The sequence below is a fragment of the Papio anubis genome, chromosome 3, assembly GCF_008728515.1.
Source record: "Papio anubis isolate 15944 chromosome 3, Panubis1.0, whole genome shotgun sequence".
Lineage (NCBI taxonomy): Eukaryota > Metazoa > Chordata > Mammalia > Primates > Cercopithecidae > Papio > Papio anubis.
This window is the reverse complement of record NC_044978.1, coordinates 165,447,677-165,469,299: the sequence shown is the minus strand read 5'-3', so window position 1 is coordinate 165,469,299 and position 21,623 is coordinate 165,447,677. Positions and strand designations below refer to the sequence as shown.

Genomic DNA, 21,623 nt, shown 5'->3' with positions numbered 1-21,623 from the left:
AGCACCTTTTCATGTATCTGTTTGGTAATTATACCTCTTCTTTTGAGAAATGTCTACTCAAATCTTTTGCCCACTTTTAAGGTGAATTATCAGATTTTTTTCCTACGGAGTTGTGTGAGCTCCTTATATATTCTGATTATTAATCCTTTGTCTGATGCAGAATTTGCAAGAACTTTTGCCCATTCTGTAGGATGTCTTTTCACCTGGTTGATTGTTTTCTTTGCTGTGCAGAAACATTTTAATTTGATATGATCCCATTTGTCCATTTTTGCTTTCATTGTCTGTGTTTGTGGGATATTCCACAAGAAATCTTTGCCTGTTCTAATGTCCTGGAAATTTTTCTCAATATTTTATCTTAGTAGTTTCATAGTTTGAAGTCTCAGATTTAAGCATTTAATCCATTTTTATTTGATTGCTGTATATGGTGTGAGATAGAGGTCTAGTTCCATTCTTCTGCATATGGAGGTCCAGCTTTCCCAGCACCATTTATGGAAGAGACTCTCCTTTCATCAATGTATGTTCTTGGACCCTTTGTCAAAAAATGAATTCAGTGTAGATGTATAAGTTTGTTTCTGGGTTCTCTTTTCTGTTCCATTGCTCTATCTGTCTGTTTTTATGCCAGTACTTTACTGTTTTTATTACTATAGCTCTGAAGTATAATTTACAGTCAGGTAATGTGATTCCTCCAGTTTTATTTATTTATTTATTTTTCCTCACAATTGCTTTGGCTATTCTGGGTCTTTTCTAGTTCCACATAAATTTTAGGATAGTTTTTTTCTATGTCTGTGAAGATTTCCATTAGTTATTTTGATAGGAATTGCATCAAATCCATGGATCACTTTAAGTAGTATGGACATTTTAATAATATTGATTTTTTCCAATCCATGAACATGGAATATATTTCAATTTTTTAATGTTCTCTTCAATTTCTTGCATCAGTGTTTTATGGTTTTCATTGTAGAGATCTTTCACTTCCTTGGTTAATTCCTAGGTATTTTATTTTATTTGCAACTATTGTTAATGGGATTATTTTCTGGATTTCTTTTTCAGATTGCTCACTGTTGACATATAGAAATACTATGGATTTTTATATTGATTTTGTATCCTGCAACTCACATAATGAGTTTGGATTACCTCCTCCTAATTTTTCAGAATAGTTTGAGTAGGACTGTTGTTAATTCTTCTTTAAATGTTTGATAGAATTCAGTAGTGAAGTCAGTGGGTACTGGGTTTTTTTCTCAAAGACTTTTTATTACCTCTTTGATCTTGGTACTTGTGATTGGCCTGTTCAGGTTTTGAATTTCTTTGTGGTTCAATCTAGTAGGATGTATGTGTCTATGAACTTACCCGCTTATTTTAGGTTTTCCAATTTATTGGTATATAGTTGCTCATAGTAGCCTCTAGTGATCCTTTGAATTTCTGAAGCACCAGTTATAATGACTCATTTTTCATCTCTGATTTTATTTATTCGAATTTCTCTCTTTTTTGCTTCATTAGTCCAGCTAAAGTTCTGTCAATTTTATTTATGTTTTCAAGATACAAACTTTATGTTTCATTGATATTTTGTATTGTTTTCTTTGTTTCCATTTATTTTATTTCTGCTTTGATCTTTATTACTTCTTTTCTTGTACTAACTTTGGGTTTGGTTTGCTCTTGCTTTTCTAGCTCTTTAAGATGTGTTGTTAGATTGTTTATTTGAAATTTTTCTACTTTCTTGATGTGGGCACTTATAGCCATAAATTTTCCTCTTAAGACTGCTTTTGCTATATTTCATAGGTTTTTACATGTTGTGTTTTAACTATCATTTGTTTCAAGAAAATTTTTAAATTTCCTTCTTAATTTCTTTATTGACACACCGGTCATTCAGAAAGCTGTTGCTTAATTTCTATGTGTTTGTATAGTTTCCAAAATACCTCTTGTTACTGATTTTTAGTTTTATTCTATTGTGGTCAAAGAAGATACTTGATATAATTTCAATTGTTTTGAATTTTTACAGATGTACTTTGTGGCCTAACATATGGTCTTATCCTTGATAATCTATGTGCTTAGAAGAAGAATGTGTATTCTGCAGCTGGTGGAGATAATGTTCTGTAAATATCCAAGGTTCGTTTAGTCTATGGCAGATCAAGTTTGATGTTTCTTTGTTGATTTTCTGTCTAGATGATCAGTCCAATGTTAAATTGAGTGTTGAAGTCTCCAGCTATTACATTATTGTATTGGGGCATATCTGCCATTTTAGTTCTAATAACAGTTGCTTTATATATCTGGGTGCTCAAGAGTTGTATATATATACACACACGTATTTGTTATGTTCCCTTCCTGAATTGATCTCTTTATCATTATATAATGACTTTCTTTGTTCTTTTTATAGTTTTTGTCTTGAAATCTATTTTGTCTAAGTATAGCTAATTCTGCTCTTTTTTGGTTTCCATTTGCATGAAACATCTTTTTATGTTCCTTTTTTTCTGCCTGTGTGTATCTTTACAGGTGAAGTGTGTTTCTTGTAGACAACAGATCACTGGGTCTTGTTTTGTTTTGTTTTAATCCAGTTGGCTACTCTGTCTTTTGATTAGATAATTTAATCAATTTACATTCAATGTTATCATTGATAAGTAGAGACTTACCCCTGCCATTTTGTTATGTGTTTTCTGGTGTTTTCTTTTTTTTTTTTTTTTTGGTTTTCTCTTCCTTTTTCCCTTCCTTTCTGTCTTTTTTTTAGTGAAAGTGTTTTTCTCTGGTGGTATGTTTTAATTTCTTGCTTTTAATTTTTAGTGTTTCTATTGTAAGTTTTTTGATTCAGGTTACCATGAGACTTGCAAATAATACCTTATAAGGTGTTATTTTAAACTTGTTAACACTAATTGCATAAGCAAACAGGCAAAGAGAAAACTAATACAAATTATGTATTTTAATTCCTCCTCTTTTAAAACTTTTTGTTGTTTTTACTTATATCATATGGTATTGCGTCTTAAAAAGCTGCTGCAGTTATATTATTTGATAGGTTTATCCTTTAGTGCTTTTACTCAATATATGAGTAGTTTACACATGATTACAGTGATATAATATTCTGTGTTCTTAATCTTTTTCTGTGCACTTACTATTACCAGTGACTTTGTAACTTCACATGATATTTTCTCATTAACATACTTTTCTTTCAGATTGAAGAACTCCCTTTAGCCTTTCTTATATGACATGTGTGGTGTTGATAACATTCCTCAGCTTTTGTTTTTCTGGGAAGGTCTTTATTTTTCCTTCATGATTGAAAGGTATTTTCACCAGATTTGCTATTCTGGGATAAATTTCCTTCAACACTTTAAACATGTCATGCCAACATCTCCTGTCTTGTAAGGTTTCCACTGAGAAGTCTGATGCCATACATATTGGAGATCTATTGTATGTTATTTGTTTCTGTTCTCTTGTTGCTTTTAGAATCCTTTCTTTATCCTTGACCATTGGGGTTTGATTATTAAATGTTTTGAAGTAGTGTTATTTGAGTGAATTCTGCTTGATGTTCTATAAGCTTCTTGTACTTGAATAATATCTTTTTCTAGTTTGGGAAGTCCTCTGTTATTATCCATTTGAATCAAATTTCTACCTGTAGCTCTCTCTCTATCTCCTCTTTAAGGTCAATAACTCAGATTTGCCCTTTTGAGGCTATTTTCCAGATCACATAGGCATGCTTTGTTCTTTTTTAATTCTTTTTGATTTTTTGTCCTATGACTGAATATTTTCAAATAGCCTGTGTTCAAGCTCACTAATTCTTTCCTCTGATCAATTCTGCTGTTAAGAAAGTCTGATGCATTCTTTAGTATGTCGATTGCATTTTTCAACTCATCTTGAATTCCTGCTTGATTCTAGTTAATTATTTCAATATCTTTGTTAAATTTATCTAATAGATTTCTGAATTCCTTCTCTGGGTTATCTTGAATTAAGTTGTGTTTCCTCAAGACAGCTATCTTGAAATGGTCATCTGAAAGGACACATAACTCTCTCTTTCCAGTATTGGTAACTGGTGCCTTATTTAGTTTGTTTAGTGAGGTCACGTTTTCTTTGATGGTCTTGATTCATTTCTGTCTGGGCATTCAACAGTTAGGTATTTCTTGTAGTCTCTGCAGTTGGCTTGTTTGTACCTGTCCTTCAGGGAAAGGATTTCAAGGTATTCAAAGAGACCTTGGTGTTGTGATCTAAGTTTTTGGTCACTGCAGCCATATCTGCATTAGGGGGCATCCCAAGTCCAGTAATACTGTGGCTTTTGCAGATTCATGGAGGTACTGCCTTGGTGGTCTCAGATAATTTCTGGAAGAATTCTCTGGATTACCAGGTAGAGGCTCTTCTTCTCTTCCCTTAACTTTCTCTGAAGCAAATAGAGTCACTCTTTGTGTGCTGAGCTGCCTGGAGCTGGGGGTGGAGTGACACAAGCACCTCTGTGGCTACCATCAGTTAGACTTTACTGAGTCAGACCCAAGGACAGTACAGCACTGGTGTCCTATTTAGTTTGCCCAAGGCCCACAGTAACCACTGCCTGGCTACCCATCTGTGTTCACTTATTTCTTTAGGGCTCCATAATCAATCAGCCTGTGGCAAGTCCAGCTAGGCTTGTTTCCTTCCCTTCAGGGTGGCAAGTTCCACTGGTCCCAGGCAGGTCCAGAAATGACATCCAGGAGCCAGGGCCTGGAGTCAGAAACTTCAGGAATCTACCTGGTGCTCTATTCTACTATGGCTGAGCTGGCACTCAAGTCACAAAACAAAGCCCTTCCTACTCTTCTCTGTCCTTTCCACAAGCAGAGGGGTCTCTTCCCTAGGCCCCAGGCCCATGGTGAGTACCATCTGGCTACCCCAGATGTTCACTCAAGGCCCCAGGGCACTTCAGTCACCTTGTGGTAAATGCTGCTGGGCCATGACTCTCCATTTAGGGCAGTGGGCTCTAGCCCAGTGCATGTCCAGAAATGAAAAAACTGCATCTTTTGAGAGCAAAGTATCTTTGCCTTCTTTGGTATTTAAGTTATCACAAATATACACTAGGCTTCCTCAGTCTTGCAAAAGCAAAAAATAAACCTAACATCTGAATAATTTCAATAAGTTCTAAGTCTGTGTAAAACAACGCACATAATAATGACTTTATGCCTTCTATGATAGTATGCTGACTGATAAATAATACTGACAACTAATATATAGCATTTAATTATCTACGATATTAAAAAATACTGTTTTGTATACTCCCAAGAGGATACAGAAAAACATACATAGTTTCCATACTTACTGAACTTATGACTACACTGGCAGGCAAGATATAAATGCATGAAAATATAAAAATAATCAAGTTTTAAGTATCTATTTGAGATTTTCTTTTCAATAGATTTTACTCTACTAATATTTATGGCATACCTACTATGCATCAGAACTTGTGTTAGGTTTCAGTATACAAGAAAGAACACAATAAGGTTATTTCTTTCAAGAACTCCACCATCTAGAGGGGGAAGAAAACTTTCAAACACACAGTTCCATAACAGCATCATTGGCAGTATAGAGAAAGGTATATGGTGCTATGGAATGCAGCTTCGGAAAGGCTTAATTCTGCTGACAGTGAGTCTGAAGGTTTATCAAGGAAGGCTTCCCAAAGGAGGTGAGACTCACATTAGGTCTCGAAGAATGAGAGTTTTCCAGGCCAAAAAGGAAGAGCACTCCGAGAAGGGGGAATATTGTATACAAGGCCATGCAGGTAGAGAGATTATCAAAGAGGGTCACAGACTGGGATAATTGTGATAAGCATTATTAGCCAAATGACTTATTCAATGGGGAAGATGATATAAAAACAACCTAAGAATGTCAATTTCACATTTTTTCAGGTCTACCAGCTTGTCAATAGAAATTGAGATGAGCTCCAAGGCCTGCTTAAGTAGAATCTTAACACTGCAACTAACATTATTAACAAGTTTCCCCTTCATTAGTGTAGAAGAACTCATTAAAAAACACTGTATTGAGACTTCATAAGCAAACGCATACCTTCCTCTTTAGGCTAGTATATCTAATTATATGAGAACTGCTATTAACATTAAATAAATCATCTAATAGATAATTTAAATGTGCAGTAGTGTTCAAGAGCAAATCTACTTTTTGAAAAGTAATCATAATTGCAGCAGACGCATCATGGAATATTTGATTAGTACAACGCTAAGGAATAAGAATCATTTCTTATAAATCTACAATTAAAGAAGTTGTCAATTATAGCATAAATTGATCAGCATGTATATGATACAAAAATGTGTTAACCTGAATAAGTTTAGACTATCAGAACTACCATTGTGAAGTATTCCTTTGAAGCACTCACTCTAAAGAACACAGTGGAATCAAAGTTATAAGAACTATAGACAATAACATTTATAGTTACAGAATTCTGATTATATGAATCCCAGGAATTAAATGTTGCACCATCCACTTTCACACAAAAACAAACTGGATAAACGAGTGACAACATTCATTTTGCCAGTTTACAAAAAAGCTTTATGTATTAATTCTTTCAATAAGAAAATAAATAATTTTGTATTTAATCCTATTTGAATTTAATTGAAACCTTATAGAGCATTCCGTGTGAATTCAACAAAAAAAGTGACGTCCTTAAAGAATAAGGAGCTTTAGCTTCCTCTTCAAACATAATAAGCATTGCCATTGAACTTGCTTACTCTTACCTCAAGTGAATGATTACCTCTTGCAAATGAATTTTAGGAGAATTTTCCAACTCCGACCTTAGTTGTTTCTTTTTGCTATTTGTTTTGTTGCTTTTGAAATAAAGCTTTTCTTCTCTTAGCTGTGCTTTGCCCATCACTTGTGGCAAGAATCAATGATACCTTAAAGATACCAACTCATTGGTGCAGAAAGCTAAAACCTGTCCCTTTAAAGCCCAACCTGGATCGGGACTGAAATTAAATAGGATTAACTCCTAATTTGTTCCTGTGTCCTATTCTTCTATTGACTGTTTCCCAGTCCCTAATAATTGTCCTTGTTCAAGTGTAAGACACTGTGTCCTCTTCTTCCCTAGTTAATTGAGTGTCTTGTTTTGACTTTCTATTCTCAACTTTGACTATTTTTTTGCTCTTTGGGCTAAAACTAATATTCAGGTACTGTTGTCCCTTCCTGATCTCAATAGGTCATATTTTCTGTTGAGCAGCTTATACTCCATGTCACTTTAAAGCAATTTCCTTTAATGCTTTTATGCAATTTCTCTCAAGATGCTTTTTAAAATTTATTTTGTGTCTTCCTTCCCTTCCTTTCTCTCTCCTTCCTCCCTTGTTCTCTACCTCTCTCTCAATCCTTGCAAATACACAAACACATATACTTTTACTACATTGTCCTGTACCTGTTGTTATTGTCTCTAGGAATTTCATATCCAAGTATATATTTTGTATCTCATTTTGACAACATGCAATCTATGCACAAGGAGTCATCTCCTACTTCCTTTGCCCAGAAGCTGGGGCCCAGTAAATTGCACTGAGTAAGCAAAATTGTTTGGCTCATTTATTCACTAATTCGCTCATTCATTCAACAGATATTTATGAAGTGTTTGATATGTGTCAGGTCTTATACTAAGTGCTACATTCAATAATCAATTTAGCCACCAGAAATTTTTTATGATATTTCACTTTCTCTGCCTTACAGATGTCCTGTTTACGAAATATTCTCTTCTACCTTGTTTTTCTAGCAATTTCTGCTCATCCATCATGATTCAGCTTAAATATCAGGTTTTCCGTGAAATATCTTCTAACCTTTAGATGTTTATCAGTTTCTTGTCTTTGCTATCATCCTAGAATATGGGATGCTTCATATTTCACAGTAATTATTTATTCACATGTCTGTTTCCTCCCAATTAGACTCACTTCGTGGGAAGAGACATGATCTTTTCCCCAGTGCTTGTAACAATGTATGGCACATAGTAGGTCCTTAGTCAGTTGTATACATGATAATAAGAGCATCTACGTGTACCAAATTTAGTATAAAGTCAACATCCAGCAGTTTAATAGTATTATTCATAATCAATCCCAAACCAAGTGATTCCAAGGACCTATAACGTTTTAAAAGCTATTGTTAATCCTGACAAGTTTATTTAAATAAAATGGAATCAGAAGCAGCAAATTTTATTGCCCCATCCTCTAGAATATAACATATTCAGAAGCCCATTGGAAATTTATATTAACCCCTCTGTTGGGAGCAGATACAGTAGATACTATAATTAATATGGTATATTATAAAGAAATGAATCCAAGGATTCTGATTTTTTTTTATTGTTAGAAGAATGAAACTTCCCAATATTTTGCCTATGGCCATTACCATTTTTACCGTAATGACTCCAGATTTACACCTCCAACAGCATTCCAAGTGTCTCATCCCTCTCAATACCAATTATGTCCCATGGAATGACTCAGAGATATTGCAAACATCATCTGTTCAAAAGAGAACTATCAATTCTACCTTCAAACTTCCCTTCAGTCCCCATCTCTGTAGATGGCACTGTCCAATATCTCAAGTCAGAAACACAGGCACAGCAACCCTGACTTGGTCTTGATTCCAACTTTTCTATCTCCACTCTCATCCAATCCTTAACAAGCCCTGCTGTCTTCATCCCAAATAGATTAAACCCTTCTCTCCATCTCCTGTAATGTATGACATCAGTGGAGAGTCCCGTTTCTTCCTGTGTTTAGTACTGAAACAACTTCCTATCTGTACTCCTTGTTTCTGATCTTGCTATTTCCAATTCAAAGTGTTTCTTAAAATGTGTACTATATCATACTATTCCTCAAAAACCACCCAGTGACTTCCCATTTTATTTAGAATAAAATTTGAAATTCTTTTTATGGTTTATCAAGTATTACCTGCCTCTCTAATTGTTCTTACAGTGTTTCAGCTTCAATGATTTTCTTTGAACTCCTGTAACACACCAAGGTCTTTACCTGCTCAGAGCCTTTGCACAAGCTGTTCTTTCTTCCTGAAATGCTGTTTCCCTCCTGTCTTTTCATTGTTGGTTCCTTCTTAGCATTTGGATCTCTATTCATATTCTCTGATCATGCTTTTGAAATAGATGTCCTCTCAATCCCACAGAAATATGTAACTTTTCCATTTTTGATCATTTGATTGCTTCTTAATTCTCAACAGAATTGGTGATTTTGCTTTAATAATACTTGTCTTTATTCATGTCTTACTTCTTTTCCCTCCTAGAGTACAATTTTTTTTAGGCAAGTACTCTGCCTCCCTCATAAGTCTTTTTACCCGCAGGGAGCAGTATGGAGTAAAGCACCTAAAAAAATGCGTGTTGACAAGAAAATGCAATAAAATAAAATAACCTAAAATTTTTAAAAAAGAAACCTCAGTAGACCTTAATTGAACAACTACTTTCTGTACACAGATATATCTGTAAATTCATAGACCTTTAATATTCACAATAGCACTGTAAGGTGCTTTGTATCATTCTTATTTAATTAATGCAAAAAGCAAGTTTCTCAAAGTGTCAGTACAACTTTCAGATTTTAATGTAAGTTCCTGAATCTAATCCCAGTCCTTTGCATTTTTTCATTCTATACTCTCAAAGCCATCATTTAATTTAAATATAGTTTTTACCTCTTGCTGACATTTAACCATTAAATTTTTTTCCACCAGTTAAATTAAAAAGAAAAAAAATCAAGGAAAATAAACTCCGTGGCAATACATGCTGGCATTCTGTCTTTGAAAACAACCAAAAAAAAAAAAATCAATAAAAATCTACTACATAAACCTGCCGTAGTAAATTAAAGATGTGTTAAAGGGAAATAATGGATGTTTCTGTTGATAAGGCTCATGGCCAGTGGCCAAAAGGCAATCTTCTGCTGTTCTTTAATAACTCAGTGCAAAAACCTTGGAAATTTTTATACCACTACTCTATCATAGCACCTTAGTAGTAAATTACAGGAAGTAATAAGTATGTTATTTTCCTAAGTGTAATAATTGTGAAACAAAGAGTTCTTCATCCAAGTGCCCACTGTCTGTTGCAAAGATAGTTTAAGAAACCGCTACAAAAACTCATCTTTTTTTAAATCCAACAATCAGTCATAGAACACCTAATGGGCAGGCAGTGGCATGGTGGTTGAGAGTTAAAGCTCAGAAATCAAGGGTTCAAGTCTCTCCTTAACTCTGTGCCAGCTGTATGACGCTGAATAAATTATTCATTTTTCTCATTATTAAAATAGAGTTAATAATAATGTCTATCTGATAGGGTTATGGGAGGAATAAAAGGGTGAAATGAGTAAAACACCCACTATGTACTAAGATCTCCAAAAAATAATGTTAACTTTGGCTACAGAATAATGTGTTCTGAGGGGCATAAGTTTATGATACTCTGAGTGTTGAGAACAGAAGTATTACGGAAGGGATAACGAGGTACCTGGCAGAGTAAATGGAGTTAAATAACCTTGAAGTCTTTTAGGAACAAGCTATTCCCTTACCATTTTTCAAAATAGCTTTTTTTGAGGTACAATTTGCACATCATAAAATTCACCCACTTAAGTGTACAACTGAATGACTTTTAGGAAATTTACAGGGTTATATAACCATCACCAAAATCTAACATCAGAATATTTTCATTGCCTCGAAAAGATTCCTCATGCTTATTTACAGTAACAGCTGTTCACACCTCCGCCCCAGGCGAACACTAGTCTACATTCTGTCTCTGTAGATTTACCCCTTCTAGATATTTTACATAAATTGTATTATACAATATGTGATCTTTTGTGTGTGGTTTCTTTCAGATCACATAATGTGAAAGTCCAACTCTGTGGTAGCATGTCTCAGTTTGCTTCTATTGCTAAACCATGTTCCATTCTGTCAATATAATACATTGTTGCAATCCAATCACCAGTTGACAGATTTTTGAGTTATTTCTAGTTTGTGACTTTGACAAATCATGCTACTATAAACATTTGTATACAAGTCTTTTTCTACACTTGTGTTTTCATTTCTTTTCAGTACATTTCCAGGAGCTCTCCTTTTCCATTGTATAGCAAAGATCTGCCCCTGAAAGACCTCAGTGCAACTTGTTGGAAGGGAGTAGAGTTCTAATTCCAACTCACCAGTAACTACTGAGTGTTCAGCTCACATGATGAAGTAGGAAAAAAAAAAAGGCACATCAGTTCTTGTCTCTGTCTTCTTTCCCTTAAATCCCTTTGTGACTTTGGGAGAGAACTGGACCTCATAGAATCTATACATCTTACCTTGTGAACCAACAGGAGAAACTAGACGCTCTCTGAACTCTCTTTTACCTTAAAAAACTTATAATACTCTTAATAACTAAAATTTTATAAAGAAATCCAAAAAGCACAATCAATGGATTATCTCCCTTGTCTCTGATATTTTCTGGGCATAGCCAACACTAGTCACAAAAAATACGATACAGAAAGCATTTGAATACTGTCTATTGCATGCAGAATCCAGGATTTACCAGTTGCCACCCTACATGTGCCTGTTTTGCTCTTAAAATTCTTGCATGTCACTGTATTTCTCTGTCCATATTTTGCTAAGGCAGTTATTTTGTTCAGAGTTAATTGGGCATAAAACAAACATTAGTACAAGAAAATAGGGTGGATTGTTTTAATAAACATTTAAAAAGTATAAATCCAAGTAACTGCCGTTACCTCCAAAAGAGTCACCTCACTAGTTTTACATTTCTTTATTGTGATATGACTCAGAGAGCTGCCCTCCAAACTAGTGGTATAGCCAGTTTCTAAAATTAATTTTCAAACCTTATTATGAAATGTTTAGCTTGTAGAAAGTGGTATAAAGAATAATACAATGAGCATGCATGTACCAATCACAAAGATTTAAAATAATTGATTACCGATGCTCTGGGGTCTATTACTATCTCTCATCAACTTTCTCTGTCCTTATCTCCAATGATTTCTGCACTTGAGCATGACTGTCCTCATATATATATTTATATTCTTTGCATATGTATGTTACCCTACATAATATATATTGCTTTCCTAGTTTAAATATTTATATAAATGGTATCAAAACAGTATCAAACCATATGTATTATTTATCAGTTTGCTGGATTCACTCAATATCATGTTTGGTGAATTTATTTACATCGATATGTGAGTTCTATTTCTATTTCTAGTTCTATTCACCTTGTATAACATTAAATTTTTAAGAAACCACAATTATTTATCCTATTTCCTATTGATACATATTTAGATGATATCTAGCATTTTGCTACCACAAACATTTTAGCTGTAAACATTCTTGTACCTATCTTCTCTGTGTACTTATTGAGGGGTTTCCCTAGAGTTACCATTACCTAGAGTTTCATTACCTAGGAATGAAATTTCCAGATACTGAGAAATGAACACCTTCATTTTTACTAATTGTTACTGCATTTTCTCCAAACTGTTTGCACCCGTTTTTATTCTATTCATCAAGGTATAAAGCTCCCATTTGTGCACAACTCCCCAAAACTCAGTACTGTTAAAAATTTTAATTTTCCCAGTTGCCAATTTGATTCTTAAATATCAAATTTAACCAACAATAAGTGACTATGTACTCTGAATATACCTTTGTGCTTGGTTCTGTGTGGAATGCAAAATATGATATAGTGGCAGTACTACTGAAATTGGAGGAACCAAGAATTAAGCCCTCACTCCTGCCGTCTGTGAAAACCTGAGCAAGTTGTTTAACCTCTTCAAGCCTCAATTTCTTCATCTGTAATATGAAGGGTTGGACAGGAAAAAATTTCAAGCTCCTTTCACCTTCCATCCTACTTGACTTTATGATGCTCTATGGGATCTCATAAGACAGGAGGAGATGCAAAACATACATAAGTAACTTTAACAGCAGACCCAAATATACATGGAGAAGGTATTAGGAGAACATAGGACACTGGATCTAAATAGGGGCGAGGAAGAAACTAGAAAGGTTTTACCAAGCAGACTGAATGAGATTCACCAAGATGGTATGGATGGAATGGATGAAAGACATTTAAGGAGAGGAAAGAGCATGGCAGGTGGGGTCATAAAAGAAGACAGTGAAAGAAGAGGGGCAAGGATAGGGAGAGAGGCAAGGAGAGGGAGAAGGGTGTGGCTGGAACAAAAGGTGTTTAGGTACTTGCTGGGAAGTAGAGAAGATGAGGCCAGATATATTGTGATTTTTATTATGTCAAACTGTAATAAATCTTCATTATGTTATCAATAATTTGATTTTTAAAACCCTTCAAAGCAATATGGAATCAAATCTGCAAATAAGGCAGATAGTCATTTGATTTTCACTTTAAAGTGATGTCATGAAACCAATTTCTTCTGAGGCCAGTAGGCTGATTCTACAGTCACTTCTCAAGCAGGACTGCTCAGGGGGGTTGAGAAATGGAAAGAAGCATTGCAGAAAAAACAATGGAGTCTCCTTGGGTGCAAGCTTTGAACAGACATGCTCCTTTGGATTTTTGAATTTTATCAGGTGGTTTAAAAGATTCATTATTTTATAGTTATACTTAGTATTGAAAATTCTCAGAACCTGATGGAATTTTAGTATTCCCACACAAAATATTTCAAGTACAAACATTTTTTTATTACTGGGAGGAAAAAAAAAATGCCTTCTAAGAGGCTTCAACTGGCTATGCTAGAATGGCTGAGAATTTTGGAAAAGTGATTAATGTATCTCATTTTGAATAAACTGATTTATTATTGGTTATAAACATGGACCCCACAGGTAAAACACCTGGGTTCAGATCTGGACTTTCCTATTGTAAAGTGGAGTATTTATTTAAGCAAGTTATTTAAGATCAATTTGTTAGTATTAGGATTGCATTTGGCTACATGTAACAAAATACCTAAGTCAACTTCTTCCTTCCGTGTAAGTGTCTTGTTTTTCTCATATCATAGGAAGTCAGAGGGGGACCGCCGAAGACTGGCTCTGTGGTATCACTAATGTCCCATGCTCCTTCCAGCTTTCTGCTCCACCATTCTGGATATGTAGCTTTTGTCCTTGGTTTCAAGACAGCTCCTTTATCACTAAGCATTGCTTCTGAGTTTGAAAAAGAAACAAGGGAGAATGAACCAAAATCCCTCTCTTTATAAGACTTTGTATTTTCATTCAGAAGGGTATTCCACTCAAGAGACTTACTTAAGTCCCACTGGTTATACAATGTGGCATGGGAACCTGGAAAACCAATTTTTAAAAAAAATTGCTGAGTGCATAGTGCATTGCTATCCTAAAGAAAATCAAGATTCCTTTAGTAAAAATGATGTCTAGCCAGGCATGCTGGCATGTGCCTGTAGTCCCAGCTACTCAGGAGGCTGAGGCAGGAGAATGGCTTGAGTTCAGGAACCAAAGGTTACAGTGAGCTGGGATCACGCCACTGCACTCCAGCCTAGGTGACAGAGTGAGGCTCTGTCTCAAAAAAAAAAAACAAAACCAACCAACCAAACAACAACAAAACATGATGTCAACGTGAGAATTTGATAACAACAGTGCCTGCTATATATTAAAGAGTTATTTTGCAATTAAAAAGCAAAATGAAAGTCATAGCATATAGTAACAATTCAATAATTCTTACTACCAAAGGGATTATACTAATGTGTAATTAATATTTTATATATATATGTGTGTGTGTGTGTGTATTCCTCCAAGCACATGTTAATCTTTCATGGCCCACATCAAATACCACATCTACTAACACCCTTCTCTGATTCTGCACTCGGATCTGTTTTCTTTATCACTTAATGTGTTATATTAGATGAAACACAAACTAATCTGACAAGTAAACAAGGATTGTATCGGAAAAATAGAGAACTATAGAATTCAGAGGAGAGTTAGCTCCTGTAGGTTCTATAGGAACCTATAGAAACATGGGAACCTGAATAAATTTCATGGGGGTAATCACCACCAAACCTGTGTTTTTAGCTTCTTGAGCTACCATAGCAGGAATTGATTCCTACCAGGTTCCACAATGGGATTGCTCTTAAATAGGTGAGTGCTTTGCTGCTAGACAGATAAAGCATGATTGCTGCCTACTACAGGGTCACACACACATAAGTGGTTGACTTTGGTCAAATGACACTATGATAGCTCAGTGATTGCAGAAATGTCTATTTGTTCACCGAAATTCTGCTGAGTAACTGTAATAAGAGTAAGACGGAAATTGTTTCAGAGAAAATTGCATGAATACATTTAGAAGAAGTAACACATGGTTTTAATTCAGAGAATGAGAGGTGGAATGATTTAGTTTAGACGTGGGATAAGGAAAGGCACTTACTAGCAGCTTAAAAAGCAAAACAACTAAGCGACATAATATAGAAATTGAATATATTTGAATAGTAGCATGACAAGGTCACAACCATGCCTTAAGAGACTTTATCTGGTCTGTTAATTGTATAAAAAAGCAGAAACAATAATTTCCTGAATATAGGTAATAGATCTAACTATGGGATCTGAAGTGGGGATAAATAGACAGGGAATGGGTGAGAAAATTAGGAAAACATAGTAGGGAGAAATTGCAATTGGAGATTGTATTTAGGAAGCAAGGATGGATGCTTTCAAGATCTCCTATGATATCAAGCTTGGGTTAACTGGTGCTGCAAGAAAAGCAATGGAGAAACAAAAGGCATGATAGGCAGAGGAAGAAGATAAGAAGATGCATGTTGTATATGTTGAGTTTGATATCCCAATAGACTATCTCGGAGAAAACATGCAGAATTTGAATTACATAACTGGTGCTTACCAAAAAACAGGGCTGATGGTATAGAAAACATTTGCCATTTCTTATAATTTTCTACAGTGTCCTCTACTCTTGTATTCTCATTCTCATCAATCACTCAGTTATTTTGCATATGTCTAGTTCTATGTAATTTCTACATTTGTCTGTATAATGTTCTCTGTAAGGTGAGTTATCTCTGTACACCATAGGCACGATTTTCCCTACTTTACAAGAGGAAATTGAGTCTCAAAAAGAGCCTACTTACTTTTCTTCTTACTAACGAATGAAAAGGAAATGTTAATCATCATTTTTCCCCCAATCGGTGAGATATGAAAAAAATTTGGGGTCCATACAAAATCATTATTATGTTTAAACTGTAACTCTTTACAAATTTATGATCTCCTAAAGTTTTCCAAGATCTAGTATCTCATCTGTTGGCAGATTTTTCAAATGAATTCCTACTCCATGTAAAACAGTCCACTTACATTTTAAAAATCTTGTCAGTATTAACCAGATTATTCCTTCTAATTATTCTTTAGGTCTGATCTTAGAAAACGATTTGAAGCCATCTGTTATTTAAATTCAAGTTTATTGCACTTAAAAGAACAGAACTTGATGTATATGATGTCTGATTTGTTCTGATATGTATAGAATAATAACTTGGCAGGATCTCATAAACAGCAGTTATAGTATAGTACAAGGCTGTGGTATAGCTGCCACTGAGATTCATTATCACACACATCTTCTAAGGGCATCTAAAGGGCATACACATTTCAGAATTCTGTCTGTAATCACTATATGCTCTGCTGATATGCAACCAGAAAAACATTCTACTCTTAGAAAAAAAAAAAAAAAAAAAGGTGTATTTCTAGTTTTCAGAACACAAACTTCTCAGATACACAAACAAGGCTGCAGTTTAGTGTGAGACTCAATATCCAAGTATATTTGTGGAAACTAAAGCTTCAGTGGAAAGAAGCATTAGGTGGATTTTTCAGATTTGTCTCAATATGGCCAGCTCCATCTATTACACTGTCTATATTCTATGTGCATAGGGCAGATAAAAGGCTCTGTAATGTGTTAAACAGTATCCCAAAATATTAATGTTGCTGGGAACCTCAGAAAGTGACCTTATTTGGAAATATAGGGTGTTTGCGGACAAAATTAGTTTTGTGGATGGATGAAAGTGGGCCCTAATTCCAATAAATGGCGTTCCATAAGACCGTGTGAAAACACACAGTGGGAGGAAAGCTATATGACAATAGAGTCAGATTTTGGAGTAAGTGACAAGCCAAGGAGCACTGAGGATTGCCAACAACTACTAGAAGCTAGAGCTTTCAGAGGGAATATAGCCCTGCAGACACCTTTCTTTAAGACTTCTAGGCTTCAGAACCACGACAGAGTACATTTACTTTGTTTTACGCCACCCAATTTGTTACAGCAGCCTAGGAAACTAACACTGGTTCTAAATGACACATTGACAACTCTAATTCTATTTGCTTCCCTTACATAAGCAGAGGATCACTTAAGGTGATACTATCTCCACACTCTTCCCATATCCTTGGTAAGTAATTGTGCAAACATAGGGATAAAACACATGCATTTTCGTATCTTTATACAAAAGCGTCTTCAAATAAAAAATAATTTAAGAGAAATGTTAATGAAGTTTAAAATGACATTTTAATTCATTTCCTTTCATTAACAATTCTTATTGCCTTCCTAAATGTGGAAATTATTAGCACCCAAGGGACCCAAGGGAGAAAGAAGAGTATGACATGATGACAATATCTCCTTCTTGAAACACTTAAATTTAATCATAAGAACTTGGACCTTTTGCTTCTTTCTTACCATTTCTGAGGTATATGAATCAGTTCTTGGCCTCAAGTTTTTGGCAATTTTTTGGTGGGTTTGTTTACAAACTACAAATGTTTTGTAGTTTCTGCTGTCACCACAGTTCTGATGGCCCCAAATCCTCAATCTTCTTTTATCATTAATCTGATTTGGAGCCTGATATCTTCAACTGCTTTCCATAGTTGACTGACTTGTTACTTCAAACTGAACATTGTGCAGAATGCAAGATCTGCAATCAACAAGGTGCTATTTGGTAATATTAATCACATTCTTTTCTTTGTGCTTTTGTCCCCTATTATAAGGACAATTTTCTTTCCCGCCCCACACCAATAACAAACAAGGATGCAACAACAACAATGACAACAGATCTAAGTGGAATCTTGGAAGCATGTTTGCAAAGCTGATGCTTTCTCCTGCATACGCTAGCTAAGACCAGGCAGGGGGTAGGAGGAAAAGAGACAAGATTGTGACTCCAAAGTGTAGACAGGGGATTCACCAGAAGGACAGACCCAGGAAGGTGAGATACTTACCATGCTAGAAAAAGAACATCCATCTCAAGAGTGAGGAGGGGATGAAAGAGAGACAAAAGAATAGATTCATCCTCTAGGGATAAAATAATTGAATGTCTTGCATACATATATAATATATGCAGCATAGGGAAAAAAAAGTTACTTGTGACTATACAAAGCTATTTTTATACTATTTCCTTTAATCTTCAAAACAACTCATTAATAAATATTGTCACTATTCCTCACTAGAGGAAATTGAAAGCTTAAACAAGATGCCCAAGGACACACAGCTACTAACTGCTGGAGTTAGAACACACTTCCTCTGACTATAAATCCACCGTCCTCTTTCCAAATTACTTTAGTTTATAACCCATGATTTATTTGCTTTTCTCTGCACTCTGAGAACTTGATAAGTAAAATTACAAATGCCTTACCCAATCATTCAAGGAAAAAATTTATTCTCCCCTTATTCTCTACTAATTTCATATATGAAACACCTAATCATATTGCTAGGCTCACAGCTTGCTATATCCCCTACAGGAAAGAAAAAAATCCTGCCACTTACGTATATGCATTTTTTTCCTCCCTGTGAAATGTCCTTTTCCTGATACAAGTCCTCCCTAAATGTCAAGATTCAAACACATCATTCTCTGTTCATTTTCTTAGCTAAGGGGCAGTAGTCAAGGTGAAGGTGATTTAAGCCTAGAGCTAAGTAGCCCTAGGTAGTATCGTGTGTTTTGAGTAAAAAAGAACTGTTCATTTTTATCTGAGCCTTGAGTTTTCCTCCCGAGGACTACTTCCTGCTATCTAGTTCCGTAAAAAAATGCTTCAGCCTTTGGAACCAGCAACATAAGAATAGAGAAAGAAAGGGTTTATAAAAGATACAAAAGAAAGGGTTTATGGCAGTCTGCATTTTCTTATAATACTGGTGACAGCAGGAAAGTTGTGAAGCTGCTTTTAAGTCTATGATAAATAGACTTAAATAGAAAAAGTTCTGCGGGTCCAAAGTCAAGAAAAATGTACATAATGTACTTGGAGTTAGATAGTAAATGAGGTCACAAATGCACTGAATGTGGAACGATTGGAAAGCCAAGGGTATATTTAGGTATATACTACTTAAAAAAGAGAAAGAGAGAGAGAAAAAAAAAATAAGAAAAAGTGAGGAGAGATGCCAGAGGAAATTCAGAAAGAAAGAAATCTATGTACTATGTCAACCTCTACGTTTGACAGGGAAAGCAGCTCTTTAGGGAGTTATACATCCCCATCTTGCAAGTATGTTATCTCTCCTCAGTCAGTAAAATAGCTTCTATTATGATGAGCCTGTTTTTATTTTCCTGGAAACAATTCGACCCGTAGAATAAAAATGCTGCTTGTCTATGAAAGTCTTTACCAGGATCCATGAGCCCAGGGCATTTCCCTAGAAGCAGCCTTTCTCAAATTTATTGTCCATGAGAATTACCTAGGAATCACAAAATGCGCATTTTCTAACTTCACCCCCAGAGAGTCTCAGGGGGAGCTTCAAACAGTCACATTTTTAAAGGTTCCCTGTAGATTCTGATGCAGGCTCTTTTTTGCCACACTTGAAACTTATAGGCAGGAAGAAACAAATGCTCAGAGCCCTTCCTATGCACCAGTTAGAGTTCCAAGGGCTTTCTCTGTTCTCCTGTTGTTTTTATTAATAACTCATTAAATTATCACACCACACTCTGAGGTAGATGCTATGAGACCCATTTTACCAATACTGGTAAAAGTCACAGTTAGTAAATAAACAGAATTCAAGTCTCTGGTCTGTCTCCTTGCTGTGCCCTTTTACACTCCATCACATAGGAGTGTGACCGTCTAGGAAAATAGGTTAACTGAGGAGACAAAGAACTCAGGAAGCATACAATTATGTGCACAAGACATGTGCTGACAAAGGACTAAGTACAGTCAAAAAGAATTGGTGGTGGATTTTCCAATAACCACAGACCCTGATAAGTCTACAGGACCAACCTACAAAAGGAAGTTGGGTGTTGGGTGAAGGACTTCATTATTGGAATCCATCTAATGTGGACTGTGAAAGAAACGTTAAGTTGCCAAGGAGAATAAAAGCTTCACGTGGTTTGTTCACTATGGGAAATGAAAGGTCAAGAGAAAAGTGGGACTTCAGAGGATGAGGAGCGAAATAAGCACTGGAGCCATCTGTGGATGTAGCATAAGATCCATAAACGCATTATTTCATAGGATTTGCAATAGCCAAAGGTCTTGGAAACCAAATTGCAAAGATCAGGAGAGAGTTTTAAGAAACAGTGGGGAAGAGAAGTTATATTTGTTGAATCTAAAAAGGGCAGCCACCAATCCAAAGAAGAAAATGGAATGTATTGTGTTCCGCTAATCCTGAGACAGATAGATATGATGCAAGAAAAAAAAAAAAAAGATGGAATGACCCAATCCCAGCCACAATGCTGACCTGGCATATTTCCACGTACTTGCAAATATGTTATCTTATTAAAGCATCACAAAAATCCCTGATATGTAGGCAGAATAGGCATCAGTATTCCCAATTTACAGAAAAGGAAATTAACAATTTTGATTACTGTTATTTTTAAAGGTAATTCTTAAAGTCATGTTAGTAAATGTAGCATCTGGGACTGCCCACAGGCATTCTGACTCCTACATTAGTGCTCTCTTCGAACATTGACATTCACAGAGGCATAGATACTACAGAACTCAAGTCTGACAGAAAATTCTGGTGTCCACTGCACCTACGCGTTGTGTAAGTGTGGTGGTTTTAAAGACACATCCATACTGTTTTTGATACGCTTCCAGTAGTGGAGTTTATTTCCTCTTGCCTTGACTGTGTGTTGGACTTAGTCACTTGCTTCTGGACAACAGAATAATGCAGAAGTAATGGAATGTCACTTCTGAGGTTAGGTAAAAAAAAGACTGTGGCTTCTGTCTTGGGAGGGCTCTCTCATACTCTCTCCCTCTTGGATCTTGCTTAAGGAAACCAGCTGCCATGCATGAGGATACTCCAGCAGCCTATGGAGAAGTCCATGTGATGAGGAACTGGGGCCAGTCCACAATCACCTGAGTGAACCTGAAAACAGATCTTCCTCTCACTAAAGCATTGAGTTGACTGCTGGCCCAACCAACAGCTTGTCTGCAACTTCATGAGAGACTCTGACTCAGAAGCACTTAATTAACTCATGAAAACTGTGAGATAAATTTTTGTTGTTTTAAGCCACTAAGTTTGGAGTGATTTGTTATATAGTAATGGATAACTAATATAGCAGGGAATCAAATGATTTTCACATCACAAGAAATTATGATTTATTAGTCTAACCACATATTTAAACAGAATCTTTGTCCTACTCCAATGGAACCACTTTTTAATAAAAAAACAAAACAAAACAAAATTAGAGCTGTAGAAATAAATAAGCTTTGACTATCAAGGAAAGCAAATGGAGGCTGATGGCCAGGGTATCCTCCTTGTGGAAAGCTGGCCTCCTCACCAAATCACCTCGATATTACTGAACTTGTTCTCATTATCTTTATTACATTAGCAGAAACTGCACAAATTA

General features: G+C 35.5%; 1 protein-coding gene and 1 long non-coding RNA gene across 5 annotated transcripts in view; one reads left to right on the top strand and one right to left on the bottom strand.

Moving 5' to 3' along the window:
- LOC108586182 overlaps window positions 1–17,895 on the top strand; it is a 37,942-nt gene extending 20,047 nt beyond the window's left edge. Inside the window, exon 3 of the long non-coding RNA XR_001903134.1 lies at window positions 17,854–17,895. This is a non-coding gene — a long non-coding RNA (uncharacterized LOC108586182). The remainder of the gene's footprint in view (window positions 1–17,853) is intronic.
- KCNIP4 (potassium voltage-gated channel interacting protein 4) overlaps window positions 1–21,623 on the bottom strand; it is a 1,168,224-nt gene that overhangs the window by 538,702 nt on the left and 607,899 nt on the right. The window lies entirely within an intron of this gene.